Source organism: Miscanthus floridulus, chromosome 19 (genome assembly GCF_019320115.1).
Source record: "Miscanthus floridulus cultivar M001 chromosome 19, ASM1932011v1, whole genome shotgun sequence".
Classification (NCBI taxonomy): Eukaryota; Viridiplantae; Streptophyta; class Magnoliopsida; order Poales; family Poaceae; genus Miscanthus; species Miscanthus floridulus.
In genome coordinates this window covers 22,461,296-22,475,164 of record NC_089598.1, presented here as the reverse complement: position 1 = coordinate 22,475,164, position 13,869 = coordinate 22,461,296, and positions in this window count along the sequence as shown.

Below are 13,869 nucleotides of genomic sequence, written 5' to 3'. Positions count from 1 at the left end.
GGGGCCAAAGTACGAGTAGATCGAATCCAAGGCAGGGTAGGCAGGGTGGAGTTGGACATATTTTTTAATTATGTCTGCGTGAGCACATTCATCACTTACATCTATTGTTGTCCATCCTGAAAAAGATGCAAGTTTAGTTCTGTCTTTAGTCAAACTACGTATAGTTTTTTTTATATCAAGCTAAGTATATAAAAAAAAGAGAGTGATATTATGATGTCAGATAAATATAATTATATTCTCTGACAAATCTAACCATACTTATCTAATATCATAAAATAAATAATTTTATAAGGCTCTCCTTTCAAATGCTCGATTTTTTCTGTGAAAATGAACTAGTCCTTGTAAGGCCTCAGCTATAGACGATTTGATTTAATACTATGCTAACTCCGATCTTATCCGAACGACAGGGAGGGTAAATAGCACGTTCGTTTGGTCGTAAATGATCATAAATTTTCAGCCAGAATAATATTTTTCTCTCACACCAAATCAGCCAACAGTAATAATCCACGATCGTATACGACCGTATCAGTACGAGCGGAACAGGCTGAAAGTCAGACAGGTGTTGAGATCTTGACTTTAGTCCATATAAAAACAGTAGCACTGAAGAGCAATCGGGCCCGCCTCTGAGATTCACGGGATCCATCAAAGAGCCTGCATGAACCAATGGATGAATAAATAAACTAGCAAGCTTCGGCACGGTCTGCTGCGACCGTTTCATTTTGGTACCAGTGGCACACAAAAAAATGGGTGTAGTTTGATTTTTGGGGTGCCTGCAATGGAATTGAGGCCTTGTGTATGAAACCTTGCCGTTGCAGTCTTTTTCAAGGTGTTTTATTAATGAGTCTGGGAAATGGGAATGTATAATATTTTTGTTGTAGGAACTATACATAGCGTCTACTAGTTAGGTTGCAAGAGGGAACTAATCTTCCCAAATGTGGACGCTGGGAACGTCGTTTTGTCTCAGGGCTCTCCTAGGCGGCTCGAGCGGTTCCTGCAGCGGCATCCGGATCTCCCTCGTTTCCCTTCCTTCTCCGATTTCCGAGTGCGTTCATCCTTGGTGATCGCGGTCTAGGTTGCCTGCATCCGATCCTTCCCTTGGATCAGTGGGTGCACGTGTTTCTGTTCTAAGTGTCCACCTAAATCCCAAAACCCTAGTTTTTGCTAGCCTGCTCCTCGTGTCCACCTGTTCCCTGATCGCCATTGGTTTATGTAAATCTTGTTGGTGTCTTTGGAGGCGGCCATGGAGGGAGTTGAGGGGCTGATGAAGAAGTTGCAGCTTTCGTCGGAGGAGAGGAGGAGCATCAAGTTCGGAGTGAAGACGGAGAGTGGAAGGAGCGATCATCCTCCCCAAGCGGTTGCAAAGCTGTTCTCTCAGAGAGGAGCATCCAACCTGAGGCAATTGAGCAATCGGTGGGGTGGATCAGGTGTCCGTCGAAGGGGAACATATGCAAGGATCATGGAGATAATGTCTTCCTGATCTCCTTCAACCAGGCGTCGGGGTTGAGGAAGGTGCTAGACGATGGTCCATGGATGATTTCGAAGGAACTCCTGGCGGTGACGGAGTTTGATGAGTCCAAATCCTTGGACGAGGTCGATTTTTCCTTCATCCTGATCTGGATGCGGGTGGAGCGCCTCCCGATGGGTCCCATGAATCGCGTGGCGGCTAAGGTGATTGGAGATGATGTGGAGGAGTTCATGGAGGTGGAGGCGGACAGAGGTGTTGTGGCGGCAAGCAGAAGTCACCGTCTCAAGATCCGGCTCGATATTCGAAAACCTCTTCCACGTGGAATTTTGGCGGATCTGGGGGCAGACAAAGGAGAACGGTGGTGCCCGATCACATATGAGCACCTGCCTGATTTCTGCTACATCTATGGGAGGATTGGGCACGTCGATCGCGCTTGCTCTAAGAAGCTGTGGAAGGATGAGCCTGCTCCATTTAGCGGGGAGCTGCGTTTTGTACCACCTTGTAGGCCGTTCGGCGGGTACGGCCACAAGCTATAGGAATGTAACACCCTCGGTGTTACACCGTAAATCATTTCCTGGCAAACACTATCAAGCCGTAAGGAGAAGGGAGGGCTGGGGTACCGTGATTTGCATTTGTTCAATCTCGCAATGCTCGCCCGACAGTGCTGGAGGCTTGTCCAATTCCCAAATTCCTTGTGTGCTCGTTTCCTGAGAGCGATGTACTGGCCCGATGGAAACTTGTGGGCAGCAAAGGAGGGCCCTGGAATATCATATACTTGGCGCAGCTTGGTGAGGGGTCTCCGAGCAATGGAAAAGGGCATCATTTGGAGAATTGGTGATGGCAGTAGTGTCCGCATATGGGAGGACCCTTGGATTCCGACAGGTTCATCTCGTCGGCCCAGAACTCCTCGAGGCGGCACTCTTCTTTCCAAGGTATCCGAATTGATTGATCCATATACGGGTTTTGGGACACCGAGCTAGTGAAGGATCTCTTTTGGGAGGAGGACGTGGTGAATATTTTGGCTATTCCAGTGCGTATTGATAGGGAGGATACTGTGGCTTGGCACTTTGATCAAAAAGGCGTTTTCTCTGTCAAATCCGCCTACCATGTCCTTGAAGATGAAGCCGACACTACTGCAGAATGGACTTGTTGTTCCAGGCGGTAACGGCCTTTAGTCCCGGTTACCGCGCCGGGACAACAATCCCAGAACTAAAGGTTCCCGGGTCATCGAGCCGGGACTAAAGAGGGACCTTTAGTCCCGGTTGGTGTTACTAACCGGGACTAAAGGCTCTCCAGCCGAACAAACCTGGCGCACCCTTTAGTCCCGGTTGGTAACCCCAACCGGAACTAAATGTTCATTTTCTTTTTCTTTTTTTTGTTTAATTTGTTTTCAGTTCAGTTACATATATTTGTTTAATATATAATATGTTTTTATGTACGTATTCTACGCTGCTAATATAAATACACGCACGCATATAATTACATCTAATTCTCATCTCGAGCATTATTATATTCGAATAAAGTATGAAACTATATATATTATAGATATATATGTATATATACAACACTTTCATAATCTTGTTCTCGAAAATAACGATATCAATAAACATTTAATTTACATCATTAGTTTCTTAGATCAAAGTAGAACTCGTCGTTGGGATTTAGCATTTTTTCTAGAAGATATCTTGTTATTGACTCTTGAATTGCTTTCAGATGGTCTTTTTGCATGACCCTTCGTTTCAACCATTCAGTCTTGCATTTGAAATAAAAGGAAAAGTATTAATACATACATATATATATATATATATTCATTTAAAAATAAATAAAAAAATTGATATATACGTACTCTGAGGACATCTTCAGGAGTTCTTCTTATGTATGCAGTGACAAATTCACAAACGTAGTATCCACACAAGTTATTACCTGGTTTCTGCCGCAAACACCACTGTACAAGAAGAAGATTATTCTCATCATCTCACACGTAAATTGAAGTACGATATAGTAATTAAACACGTGGGGAAGTATATATAATACAACTTACTGGTATTTCAATTACATTAAGTGGTGCCTTGCAATCCTTGCGGTGTTGTCGAATAAACTCTTTCCAAACCCTGTGCGACCAATAATGTACGATCGTTAATAAATTATGGCAAAGTCTATTCAATAATAGTTGTGCGCGAGAGATCAAAATTACCCCTGGATAATGTCTATCATATCTTGGTATAGTGCTCGCTCTTTTCTCAATGAGTCCAAGATTACTAACTGACTTGAGTTTAACTCAATGACAATGAGTATCCAGTGAAACCTACATTGGTTTATACACACACGTACATGCATATAAGTTGTATTGATATTACATAAAATATGTAGACTACATTATTATTAACAGTTACTCAAAGTTGTACGAGAAAAGTATTGTTGTCTTGTCGTGCTGCTTCACGAAGAACTTCATGATATTCGTCAGTGCTTCAGATATCCAGTGATCCTTGACAATAATATCGGTTTTGAATACGATATAAGGATCAATGAAACCAACACTGGTATCTTATATTCTTTGGAGCTCTGACATCTGGAATCTGTATATAAATATAAGTTACATGTGAGGATAATTATATACATGTACGCATGGAAGTGATTTATTAAATAAAAGTAAGAATCACTTACAAACAAAAGGAGCTAATGATTGATTTGTAAGATGTCATCTCCACGGAAGTAATGATGGTCTCTAAATCTGACAAAGATCCACTGCTCACCTCTGCCACACGCCTGCATGTACCACTTATTGAGCAAGTACATTTGCGTACCCAATTCATTCAGAGCCGCAGGGTTGTATAGACTTTTGCCAAATTTATAAGTCTTCCAGGTATCAACTTCCAGGTTCTGGATTGGACCTTTGCCCGTCATTTGATCCAAGGTTAAACCAGTTTGTTCAAAAAAAGCATTAAGGTCTTGAACCAACACTTCTCTAGAGTTGTCTGGTCGATAGACTTCTATGTTGGAACCATATTCATTAGCAACAACAAGATTTTGCATTGGTTGCTTCTGTTGTCCGAGCTGTGGGACATCCTTCCCTGATGCTCTTTTCATTTTCTTATGTGCATCATGTGACTTCACGAGGGAGCGGTCATAGTCTGATAGTGGCGGTGGCTTACGAACTTCAAGCATCTTTTTCTTATGAGCTTCGACTTTCTGCCTCAGCTGATCTCGTGGTATGTAAAAGTACGACTTCTCCTTAAGCTTCGCTTGTCTCTGCTTTTGGATATCTATAAAAAAATCTTTCACTTTTTTGCCTTTCTTCAGCTGCTATTTGCTCATCAGTCTTTTCAGGAAGTATTTCTTGAGAAATAACTCTTTTTTTGGGGTCTTCTTTGTCGCCGGGACCTTAGACGTCTTTGTAGTGCGTCGCTGTGGAGGTGGTGGGGGTGGTATTGGAGACCGGCGTGGAGGCGATGAGGCCGGTGTTGGAGTCCGGCGTGGAGGCGTTGGAGATCGTTGTGGAGGCGGTGGGGCCAGTGTAGGAGTTGGAGATCGTTGTGGAGGCGATGGGGCCGGTGTATGAGTTGGAGATCGCCGTGGGAATAAAGTCGTCTCGCCCCCCACGATGCTATGATGAGATGGGGAATGAATGATTGGGCTAGGCTAGGGGGAGACCCTGCTACAAAAACAAGTTGTGGGTCAATTATTTTTTAAGCCAATATAAAATTAATGGAAAAATAATATTTCATTCACTTTCATTCGTACCTAGGGTGAGGTAGGGGAAGCGGTGGCACCCCAGAAATGATGATGAAGCGTTTGCGCCATTGAATAAATGTCTTCTCTGCTTCTCCTAGTGTCTTCTCCCCATCACTGCCTTCAATGTCAAGAGGAACATTGCTGTAACCTTTGAGCACTCTATCAACCGAGACGCTAGCATATCCAGGTTGAATAACTGACCCATGGATTCTTGGTGTCTTCGTTCGGTCTATTGGAGATACAACCCCGACAGCCACCATGATTGATGCATTATTACCATCTGAAATGTGCAGCTCACATGTTGTTAGAGGCTCGGTAATGTCATCAACAGGGAAGCACAACCCAGCATCACCTTGCTCCGTGGAAGCATAACTGCTTTTCATCTGACCAACGGGGCTAATGGTGACTCCCGGCGTCGATTACGATTGCATTTGACTCATTGCTAGCTGCACTTGCCTCTTGATCTCCTCCTGCATTCTTGCCTCAAGAGATTTTTCTCATTCACGTGATTCAAGCAATGCTTGTCGTGACTCATTAACAAATTGCTCCAATACATGGATTCGGTCTGCCTCCTCATCCTTCTTTCTCTGGCGGCTTCTGTATGTATCCTTGTCTGCTGGGAATGCTTGTAGCCACGGAACCGCCCCATAGCCTCTTGTTCGACCACCGTGTTCGGGATTCTCTAGGGCATATGTCAATTCATCCTTTTCTCTGTTGGGCTTGAAAACACCACTATCAGCTTCTTCCCTAGCACGAGTTAGTCTCTGTGTTGTTCTCTCAATTTTTTGGCTAAAAATTAGCTTGCCAGTGTCTGGGTCTAGGCTTCCCCCATGAGCGTAGAACCAATTCTTCGCGTGTTGAGGCCAGTTCTTCTCTATTGTTTTAGGTCTGATTCCCTTGGCAGTAATCTCTGCTTCTAGGTTCTGCCACTTGGGAATAGCACTCCTATAACCACCTGATCCCATGCGATGATGGTATTGCTTCTGTCGGGCATTCTGTTGATTCCTCATCACATGTTCCTCACTCTCTTGAGATGTCTTGTATTATACGAAGTCATCCTAATGGACATTGAAATTCAGTGTTTCATTCTTCAAGATAAACTTTTTATACAATGTCTTCTTCCAACTCTGGAATAATGTTGCCATCTTCTTCATTATCCAATCCCTCACGAGCTCCTTCAAAGCATCATCTGCTTGTAATGTGAAATGCTGAGTGATATCTCTCCAAGCTAGGTTCTTGTCACGATCAGATACAAAACTAACATTAGGAGCGGATATCTTCTGCTTCCATTCACGAGCATCAACTAGGATCCTATCCCTTACAATGAACCCACATTGATTGACATATGTCTGAGCATGTGGTCCCAATGGTTTGTCGGTGTCGGTATCGAATTCTGATATTATGAAACGGCCCTCTAATGGCTTTTTTGGCCCTCGGACTTTCCTACTCTTGCCGATGGTTGATGTAGATCCAGAGACCGGCTACATGAGTAGAAACACAATGATTAACAACAAATATACGTACGCATGCATCTATAAGAGATGATAGATAATCAAATATACCTCGCTAGTATTTTCTTGCTCGACAATTTGTTGATCTTCAACCACCGGCATATTCAGGATATCCTCGTAATCAGTAAAGTACTGACTCATGTCATCTACATCCACATTGGTGCCAGCATTGATAATATTCGTCATTATGTCATCATTCAAGTTATCATCCGGAGCAGCCATTTGTATCTTCAAGATAACACATAGATAGAATTACTATGGCATATAACATAAGTACATGTGATAACACATATAGAATGTCTCTCTAGATACAATTTTCTCTCTCTCTCAACACATAGAATAAGTGCATATGTATATATCTTTAGATATGCATGTGATAACACATAGAATGTCTCTCTAGATACAATTTTCTCTCTCTCTCAACACATGGAAATAATTAAGTACATGTATATATATACATAGATAGAATTACTAAATCAAAATTAAATCTAACACATATAGAGAGAGAGATAGAATAATTAAGGATTGTAGATCTTGATGAGCTGCTCAAATGAGACACTAAATGACCTCAGATGAAAAATCTCTGAATACCAAGTTTGATCATCTCAGCAAGATCTACAATTGTTACATAGCTCATTTTTTCATTTGAGAAAGTTTTATCAAACACTAGTCACAAATTCTTGAATCACATAGACTTTCTAAACAATGTCACACACTTGTGAAATTTAAACTACATTTCGTTCAAACTTTCTCAAATAAAAAATAGCCTATATAAGGATTGTATATCTTGATGAGCTGAACAAACTTGGTATTCAAAACTTTTCAATTGGAGACAATCTAGGGTTCCGAAAACTAGTTTGTAGGTGTCGAAATTTAAAAATCACAAATTTGAACCGTCCAAACTATCTCAAATGGAAAGTTGACCAAAACAACAATTATAGATCTTGATGATTTTAACGAATTTGGTACTCAAAACTTTTCCATTTGAAGTCATTTAGAGTTCATAATACTAAAGTCAAAGTGTTGTTTTTTCATTTGACCAAATTTGACTTGGTCAAACTTGCTCAAATGAGATACTAAATGACCTCAGATGAAAAATCTCTGAATACCAAGTTTGATCATATCAGCAAGATCTACAATTATTACATAGTTAATTTTTCATTTGAGAAAGTTTTATCAAATACTAGTCACAAATTCTTGAATCTCATATAGACTTTCACACACTTGTGAAATTTGAACTACATTTTATTCAAACTTTCTCAAATGAAAAAATGGCCTATATAAGGATTGTATATCTTGATGAGCTGAACAAACTTGGCATTCAAAACTTTTCAATTAGAGACAATCTAGGGTTCTGAAAACTAGTTTGTAGGCGTCGAAATTTAAAAATCACAAATTTGAACCGTCCAAACTATCTCAAATGGAAAGTTGACCAAAACAACAATTGTAGATCTTGATGATTTTAACAAACTTGGTACTCAAAACTTTTCAATTTGAAGTCATTTAGAGTTCAGAATACTAGAGTCAAAGTGTTGTTTTTTCATTTGACCAAATTTGACTTGGTCAAACTTGCTCAAATGAGACACTAAATGACCTCAGATGAAAAATATCTGAATACCAAGTTTGATCATCTCAGCAAGATCTACAATTGTTACATAGCTCATTTTTCCATTTGAGAAAGTTTTATCAAACACTAGTCATAAATTCTTGAATCTCATATAGACTTTCTAAAACTATGTCACACACTTGTGAAATTTGAACTACATTTTGTTCAAACTTTCTCAAATGAAAAAATGGCCTATATAAGGATTGTATATCTTGATGAGCTGAACAAACTTGGTATTCAAAACTTTTCAATTAGAGACAATCTAGGATTTGCATCGTTGTATCATGCGAGCACAACAGTGAATTTTTTCTTGACGTATGACCCTTGGTTATGATCTTGTCATAACCATGGAGTGTCTTCATCATTTAACATGATGCTTGGATCTTTCTTCACTATGAAGGGTGGAATTCAGACATTTCTTTCATAATCTTCTGACATGTCTGACTTGTCTTTAATTCCCACTATATTTATTTTCCCAGAAAGAACTATGTGACGCTTTGGCTCATTGATCATTGAGTTGATGTCTTCGTTTTTTCCTCTCTTTGCTTTTGTAGACATGTCTTTCACATAGAACATCTGACTCACATTGGCAGCAAGGATGAATGGTTCGTCTTTGTACCTAATATTGTTGAGGTCCACTGTGTCATTCCATACTCTTTGTCGACTGTTACCCCTCCTCCGGTCAGCTTCACCCATTGGCACCGGAACAAAGGGACTTTAAAATTAGGTGCGTAGTCTAGTTCCCATATATCTTCTATGCGGCCATAATATGTTTGTATATTTCTATTTGGATCTGTGCCATCTATGCGAACACCACTATTTTGATTGGTGCTCCTTTTATCTTAGACAACTGTGTAAAATGTATTCCCATTTATCTCATACCCATGGTACGTGAGGATATGCCATGATGGTTGCCTAGCCAACAAATACAGTTGCTCATCAATATTGTCATCGCCTTGACATTCTTTTCGCAACCAACCACTGAAACTTTCCATGTGCTGACGCCTAATCCAAGCTTCAGTCTTCCCTGGAAACTTGGATCGTAAGAACTCCTTATGTATCTCGATGTACGGATACACCAATGACGAGTTCTGAAGAACTGTGTAGTGTGCTTTATTGAAATAATCATCTTCCATGCCAATATATGTTTTTTCCCTAAAGTTCCTTTACCACTGAGTCTCCCCTCGTGTCGCGATTTAGGAACGCCAATCGAGGCAAGGTCAGGAATAAAGTCAACACCGAACTCAATGACCTCCTCTGTTCCATAGCTCTGGGCGATGCTTCCTTCAGGCTTAGAACGGACTTTCACATATTTCTTCAAGACTCCCATAAACCTCTCAAAGGGGAACATGTTATGTAAGAACACAGGTCCAAGAATACTAATCTCCTTCACCAAATGAACTAGGAGGTGTGTCATGATATTAAAGAAGGATGGAGGGAACACCAACTCAAAGCTGATAAGACATTGAACCACATCATTCTGTAGAGTAGCTAGTTCCACTAGATTGATTGCCTTCTGAGAAATTGCATTGAGGAATGCACATAGCTTCACGGTGGCTAGACGTACATGTGGAGGTAGAATTCCTCTTAAAGCAACTGGAAGTAATTACGTCATAAGCACGTGGCAGTCGTGGGACTTTAAGTTTAGGAATTTCTTCTCTGGCACATTTATTATACCCTTTATATTGGAGGAGAATCCCGATGGGACCTTGATGCTGCTTAGACATTCGAACATGCTGTCCCTCTCTTCTTTGCTAAGCGTGTAGCTAGCAGGACTTAAGTAATGATGTCCATCATCTGTCTTCTCTGGATGAAGGTTGTCTCGTTTTTTCATGCCCTGTAAGTCCTAGCGTGCTTCAAGTGAATCCTTTGGCTTCCCGTACACACCCATGAATCCTAACAGGTTCACATAAAGATTCTTTGTTAGGTGCATCATATCGATTGCGTTGCGGACCTCTAGGACTTGCCAATAGGGTAGCTCCCAAAAGATGGACTTCTTCTTCCACATGGGTGCGTGTCCCTTAGCATCTTTGGGAACAGATTTGCTGCCTTGTCCCTTTCCAAATATTACTTTCACATCCTTGACTATTGCAAGTACATCTTCTCTGGTTCGGTTATGAGGCTTCTTCCGGTGGTCTGGCTTACCTTTAAAATGCTTACCTTTCTTTCTTACTTGGTGATTCAAAGGAAGGAATCGACGATGGCCAAGGTACACGACCTTTCGACATCTTTTCAAATATATACTGTCAAGGTCATCAAAATAATGTGTGCATGCATTATATCCTTTGTTTGTCTGACCTGAAAGATTACTTAAAGCAGGCCAATCATTGATTGTTACGAACAACATTGCTCGTAGGTCAAAGTGTTCTTATTTGTACTCATCCCAGACACGTACACCTGGTTTGTTCCATAAAACTAGAAGTTCTTCAATTAATGGCTTTAGATAGACATCAATGTCGTTGCCAGGTTGCCTCGGACCTTGGATGAGGATCGGCATCATAATGAACTTCCGCTTCATGCATAACCATGGAGGAAGGTTGTAGATATATAGAGTAACTGGCCAAGTGCTATGACTAGTGCTCTGCTCCCCAAAAGGATTCATACCATCTGTACTTAAGGCGAACCTTAAGTTTCTAGCCTCATTTGCAAACTCTGGAAATTCCCTGTCTATCGCTCTCCACTGGGACCTATCAGCTGGGTGTCTCAGTATATTATCTACCTTACGGCCTTCTTTATGCCACCGCAACAACTTTGCATGGTCTTTATTTTTGAACAAACGTTTTAAGCATGGTATTATAGGAGCATACCACATAACCTTGGCAGGGATTTTCTTTCTAAGATGTTGTTCACCCTCGACATCACCAGAATCATCGCGCCTGATCTTATACCATGCTGCTTTACATACTGGGCATTCATCCAAATTCTCATATTCATTGCCATGGTAGAGGATGCAGTCATTAGGACATGCATGTATCTTCTGGATTTTTAATCCCAAAGGGCAGACAACCTTTTTTGCTTCGTACGTAGTGGTGGGCAATTCATTTGGCTTCAGAAGTATCTTCTTTATGAGGTTCAATAAATTCCTAAATGCCTTGTCGGATACACCATTCTTTGCCTTCCATTGTAGCAATTCCAGTGTTGTACCTAGCTTTTTTTGCCCCTCTTCGGCCGTCGGGTATAGCAACTTCCTATGATCCTCAAGCATGCGCTCAAATTTAACTTTCTCTTTTTCACTTTCGTATTTTTTTTGTGCATCACGAATGGCATCGCCAAGAGCATCACCGAGATTATCTTCTGCCGCTACCTCTTCTTCATCTCTCCCCATTGTAGTATCATCAAAGGCACCATACTGAGCAATAATGTCATCAATGTCTAAATCTTCTCCTTCACCTTCTTTCATTATTACCCCGCTTTCTCTATGCTTAGTCCAACATATATAGTTTGACATGAAACCTGACTTAAGCAAATGTGAATGAAGACTCATTGAGATTGAATATTCCTTTAAATTCTTACATATGGCACATGGACAGCACATGAAACCATCCCGCTTATTTACCTCGGCCACACCTAAGAAATAGTGCATGCCCTCAATAAAGTCTTGGGAGCAGCGATCGGCATTGTACATTCAATGGCGTGACATAATCTGCATTACACGACAAATTATGAAAACCTTGAACATAATTAAGTATTTTATTACATAACATAGATGACACACACGGTTGATTAATTACCTAAGCCTGGCTACAACGTAAGCAATCCCAACTATCACTAAACAAACTAAAACTACAATGCACTTCAGTAACATAATTATTTCGTGATCGTACGCAACTAAAATAGACAAATCATTCTTCTGTTGAATATCAATAAGCTTCTCCTGCTGGCTCACTGCCTCATCATCAGCAACCGCTACCTCAAGCGCACCCAAATTCTGCACGTATGTAGCATAATCTCCCTCCCAGTACCAACCATCACATCCATTGCCCTCCCACTGAAATTAAAGCCAAAAAATATTTAGTCAAAAATATTCAAGAAAAGCAGGTCAATTAGCTATAATAATAAAATGCGTAAGAAACTCACATCGCGATCCGGGCACTTGTAGAAAACACGACCCTTGTTGGGTCCCTGTCTCTTGACTCGGTACTCCATCACAATCTTCTATTTACACTTGTCGCAGATAATGAGAGGGAGTTCTGGCCTCAGTCGTTTCGCAACCGAACGAGAGACCGAGGATCCGGTACCAGTTGTCATCTACTTTCTATACATAGTTTTACAAACTAGTGTAAATTTCATATTTTCTAAAATGATATATTTAAACAAAACTAGTACAGATTTCATATGTTTCAATAAATAACCATCCGTACTAGTTGACCTTGCTTACGTGATCATCTCGATGAGCATTTCTCCACCGGACGGCACCGTACTTGGCTAAGGAAGAGCTCCGATTCTACGAGGAAGGCAACACGGTCTTCCACGACCGTTGCCGCTCTTCCTCATAGAATCAAAGCTCCTCCTTGACGTCCGTTACCGCTCGGCAGAGAACATGCTCGCCGAGCTAAACACGGTCCGCAAGTTCAACTAGTACGAATTTTCTACAATTTTCTAAGTTTTTCATTTCATAGAAAAATTAATTCTAAAAAATAAAAGGCATGATTTCTAAGTATTTCATTTCATGGAAAAAATAATTCTAAGTGACCTGCTCGATATCGGCGAGCTCGCGGGCGTTTAGGTTGCCGAGGATAGTAACATTTGTAGATGACATTTGTAGGTCTCAAGTTATCAAATATCCATCAAATTATAGCTCAAAAACATGTTTCAATAAATAACCATCCGTACTAGTTGACCTTGCTTACGTGATCATCTCGAACAGCATTTCTCCACCGGACGGCACCGTACTTGGCCAAGGAAGAGCTCCGATTCTACGAGAAAGGGAACACGGTCTTCCACGACCGTTGCCGCTCTTCCTCGTAGAATCAAAGCTCCTCCTTGACGTCCGTTACCGCTCGGCAGAGAACATGTTGGCCGAGTTGAACACGGTCCGCAAGTTCAACTAGTACGGATTTTCTATAATTTTCTAACTATTTTCTAAGTTTTTCATTTCATGGAAAAATTAATTCTAAGATCACGTAAGCCGCCGGGGACGAGGATGGCGCGTGCTCCAGCGAGGACGAGCGAGGCGTGATTTTGATGAACTAATTTAACTTTTGTTTATCCAAACATATATGCAAATTATCATATGATTTTGAGCTAAAAATAACATATAAAATCATAATAAAGTCCAACATATAAAGTTACACATGCATCTACATCGCAAAATGAGACGAGCTACTGATAAAACATAAAAGGATTAAGTTTGTTGCCTCTAAAATCGAAGAGCAACACCAATGGAGAGAGAGAGAGAGCAAGAACAACAGCAAGCTGAAGAACAGAGGCAGTGAGTTTGAATGGAATGGCTCGGGCTCGGGGAGGAAGAAATGAGCTGGATTATAGGCCGAGATAATTAGTCCCGGTTAGGAGACCAAACCGGGACTAAAGATTAATCTTTATTCCCGGGACAT